The 4,605-nt window shown below is 38.0% G+C and overlaps 1 non-coding gene across 1 annotated transcript; it reads right to left on the bottom strand.

Moving 5' to 3' along the window:
* Positions 1 to 1,169: 1,169 nt before the first annotated feature.
* Trnan-guu (transfer RNA asparagine (anticodon GUU)) lies at positions 1,170 to 1,243 on the bottom strand. The gene has a single exon. It is a non-coding gene; the product is annotated as a tRNA-Asn (tRNA).
* Positions 1,244 to 4,605: the final 3,362 nt, after the last annotated feature.

The following is a 4,605-nucleotide window of genomic DNA, read 5'->3' as shown; positions in this document are numbered from 1 at the left end:
CCTAGACTTTCACTCCTCTTTATTATTAACCACAGCATTCTTCTGTTGTTTTTCCAGACTCCCAAACAAGTAGTAGGGGCTCTTAAATGTTTATTGTGTAGAACATTAAATATCTTAAACTTTTTCTTAAGTATTGAGAGATAGTAGAGCTTAGGTTTGAAGCTGAAAAAAGATTTACTTATCTAATATTTTATGAGACAAGCTTTTACAAATGCAGTTATTCAGTCTATCTCTTCTTTTTCTGCTACATCGTCCTGCATGTGCAGTCTGCTCTTTTCTCCTGTTACTGAAAATAGATTCTTGTCTCATACAATGTATCCTGATTACAGTTTTCCCTTGCTCTACTCCTTCCTCCCAGTTCCTCTCCACCTTTCCTCTGCTCTGGATCCACTTCGTTTCTGTCTTTCATCTTCTAAGAGAAAACAACCAAACATGTCAATATAAAACATAATAAGATGAAGCCCAAACTATCATATTGATGTTTGACAAGGCAATCCAAAAGAAGGGAAAGAGTCCTAATAGCAGGCACAAGAATCAGAGACTCACTCATTGTTATGGTCAGGAATCCCATGAAAACACTAAACTGAAAGCTACAGATGACCTGGTGCAGGCCTGTGCTGCTTATTTGCTTAAAGTGCTTCATGGGGCAGATTTAGTAGGAGCTGAGGGAGGAAGAGAGTGTGAATATTATGAATATACAGTCTAGTATTATCTATCAATTAATAAAAACGTTATTAAAACTAATAAAGCAGTACTTTTGTGGCTTACTTCAAATATTAGAATAAATATCACACGAGTTGCAGTCATGACAAAGTAAAATTTCATTTCCTGTTAGTTGGGTGGTAATCAAAAACATTCTCCCAGTCTTCTCTTTTTTTTTTTTTTTTTTTTGGTTTTTCGAGACAGGGTTTCTCTGTGTAGCTTTGCGCCTTTCCTGGAACTTACTTGGTAGCCCAGGCTGGCCTCGAACTCACAGAGATCCACCTGGCTCTGCCTCCCGAGTGCCGCCCGGCATAAATGACAGGGTTGCTTTTTTTTTTTTTTTTTTTTCCGTAGGCTGCTGTTTTTTCTCAGGTTTTCTGAATAGCATGCAGGAACGTGCATTTTTCAGAGTGAGCTCCTTCCCGGGGGCTGTTTCTTGGCAAAGCTTTTAAAAGCCTGAGGCCCGCCGCCCCTGGGTGGGCACGAACCACCAACCTTTCAGTTAACAGCCGAACGCGCTAACCGATTGCGCCACAGAGACGGTCAGTCTTCTCTATTTTAATCCTCATGAATGAAAACTTTATAATCATATATAAAAGGGATGTTTCATATGGTAGACTTCTAAATTAGAATAATCAGTGGACAATGAAGAACAAAATACTTTCAAAAGTGTAGATAATTAGGTGATAGGAAACTTCTCTTTTCAGAAAGTGATGAAAACAGAGGGTTGATGACCATGTGGATGTAGTATTGTAGGTAAAAAAACATATGCAATATGAATCTTTACAGTAAATTACCTTATTACCTTTAAAGTCAATTACAAAATGAATGTCCTCTGAATTCTAAATCTTCTACAATCAAAGACAATGGTGTTCTAAGAGAAAAGGCTGTATCTACAATGATCAAATTTTTTATGATTTAAAGTGGCAGAATTCAAGTAGAACCCTGTCTTCTTATTTGCCTTTTGGCTCAAAATGAAATATAGCTATGGGTTTGCATTGTGCCAACCTGAACTGCAGAAACTATGTACTTCAGAATCCCCTTCCACGCATAATTGCCTATGTAACACATAGGTCACCACGGATATTTTGCACAAGACTTAAAGGCTAGGTGAAGCAGTAACTTTTTATGCTCTGCTCAGATCAAGTTGGAACACAGGACGTCAATGCTTTCAGTATTTGCTGTTTCTTTTCTCTTGAATTGTCTAGTTAGCATGTGGCAAAAATCCAGAACCAAGGCTACTCCAGGAAATTCTCTCATTAAGTTTCTCTCACTTTTTTTTGAAGGTGTTTGTTTATCTCTGTAATGATGGACAACAGTTTCCCCTACATGAGACAACCCACAGCAATACTGAAAGCCTCAGCTTCAGTGCAGTGTGTAAGCAGTTTATACATGTTTACATCCATCTTTAGGGGGTTCCAATAATAAGTGAAGATTCAAATTTGTCATGATTATATTCACTGTACTTCAAATTTCCTTTATTCCAGACTTTGGAGTCTAACATTAGACATAGAATAGAATAAATTATTTAAATACCTTTCACAATCAGCTAAGGGCAAATATTTTAATCTTATGATTAAATATTGTATATGCATATGAATTATCATATCAAATTTGCAATATATATCAGTAAAACTTTCAGTAGTCCTTATATTTCTTTTGGTTAGTAATTGACATTGACTTAAAATATACAGAATATTACTTTATGAGAAGCATATGAAATATACATTATCATGAACCTGCTATAATACTTTAAGCTAAGTGCGTATATGTTGTAGCTAAAGTTTTCCTGCCTTGCCCACAGTCAGGACAAATCTCTACCACCCGCCAGTCCCACAGCCCCTCAGACTGGACTAAGTAAACACAGAGACTTATATTGCTTACAAACTATAGCCATAGCAGGCTTCTTGATATCTGTTCTTACAGCTTAAATTAATCCATTTTCATAAATCTATACCTTGCCATGTGGCTCATGGTTTACTGGTATCTTTACATGCTGTTTGTCATGGTGGCGGCTGGCAGTGACTCCTTCTGCCTTCCTGTTCTTTCTTTTCTCCTCTCTGTTAGTCCCACCTATGCTTGCTGGCTAGCCACTGGCCAATAAGTGTTTTATTTATTGACCAATCAGAGCAACACATTTGCCATACAGACCATCCCACAGCACTTCCCCTTTTCTTTCTTTCTTTCTTTCTTTCTTTCTTTCTTTCTTTCTTTCTTTCTTTCTTTCTTTCTTTCTTTCTTTCTTTCTTTCTTTCTTTCTTTTAAGAGGCAGGTTTTAACTTTTACACATCTCCAAAGCCAACATGGTATATTTGGGAATTTGGGTGTAGCTTCTGTTACTACTTCCTGCTGGAGGGGGAGCGCTGTATCTTATGGGGACACAAAGAATATTTTAGGATTATGGAGTAGTCCATGAGGGTGTATCATCTGAGCCAGTTGCCTTGAAACAGTTCTGGATGTTGGATCATCTGGGCCATGGTATCATTGGAGACCTTTCAGGGATCTTAGCTGGTCAAACCTGATGTATCTTAATCTGGAACAAATCCATAGCCTCTGGCTTTCTGTGGAAACAAAAGCAGAGACTTCTTTCCAAAGCAACATATCCTTATATCCAAATTTTGAAGTCAGGGTAACTTTAAAATATACATTTTGGTATAACTCAACAGCTTTTGCAATCAAATATTTTTCTTCAGTTACAAATATCAAAGAGAACATAATCCAGATTCTCTGTGTGGTAGCCATCTTTACATGACTTATTTTTTATATTACTCTGAGCATATTGCTTTAAACTGCACCATTCTAAGACTGAAATGGTGCTGTGGCTGCTGGTTCTGCCCACTTCAGCTTCCCAACATGGCGGTGGTACGTTTTCCACCTGCTCTGGGAGCCATCTTGGGTCTATGATTTTACCCAAGCAGTTTGTAGCTCAGAAACCTCTTTTTGTTTTGTACTACCAAAGGCTAAATCCACCATGCAGCTTAATGTGCCACTTGCAGAGGTCTCTTTCCTGCCAAACTGCAGGTCAAGTACACACGCCAGAAACCCACCATAGTAGCTCAAACAGGAAGGCTGCCACTAACCTGAGAGAAACAACTAGGAACTGTTTTTTAGCTCAAATTTAGAATATTTTTACTCAGGTTTTAGGTGGAAACTCTTGCCAACACGTTGGGCACCATTTGTAGCTAGAGTTTTCCTGTCTTGCCCACAGTCAGGATAAATCTCTACCACCCACCAGTCCCACAGCCCCTCAGACTGGACCAAGTAAACACAGAGACTTATATTGCTTACAAACTGAATGGCCATGGCAGGCTTCTTGTTAACTGTTCTTATAGCTTAAATTAATCCATTTTCATAAATCTATACCTTGCCATGTGGCTCATGGCTTACTGGTGTCTTTACATGCTGTTTGTCATGGTGGCAGCTGGCAGTGACTCCTTCTGCCTTCCTGCTCTTTCTTTTCTCTTCTCTGTTAGTCCCACCTATACTTCCTGGCTAGCCACTGGCCAATAAGTGTTTTATTTATTGACCAATCAGAGCAATTTGACATACAGACCATCCCACAGCAATATGTTACTTCTGTGTGTACAGAAATAGATATTCAGCCATAGTCAGGTTCATATATTTGCTTCTGGTGTTTATTGTTCAAAAGCTTAGATCCATTTTTATTTGTCTTTTGTATTAAGAATTTTCTGATACACAAACATTTGGCTCCTAAGACACCAATGGAAATGCTTTAAACTGCAAAATTTATTCCTCTCTAGGTATACATAAGGAACAAAATTATTTTGATTATAGAAGCATATAGTTCCAGCTGGATGTGTAAGTGGGTGGTTCTACACTAAATCTAACTTTTTAGCTGTCCAAATTAAACACAGGTGCATACATGGAATTATATATATAAAC

The sequence above is a fragment of the Peromyscus maniculatus genome, chromosome X, assembly GCF_049852395.1.
Source record: "Peromyscus maniculatus bairdii isolate BWxNUB_F1_BW_parent chromosome X, HU_Pman_BW_mat_3.1, whole genome shotgun sequence".
Lineage (NCBI taxonomy): Eukaryota > Metazoa > Chordata > Mammalia > Rodentia > Cricetidae > Peromyscus > Peromyscus maniculatus.
This window is presented reverse-complemented; position numbering and strand designations above follow the sequence as displayed.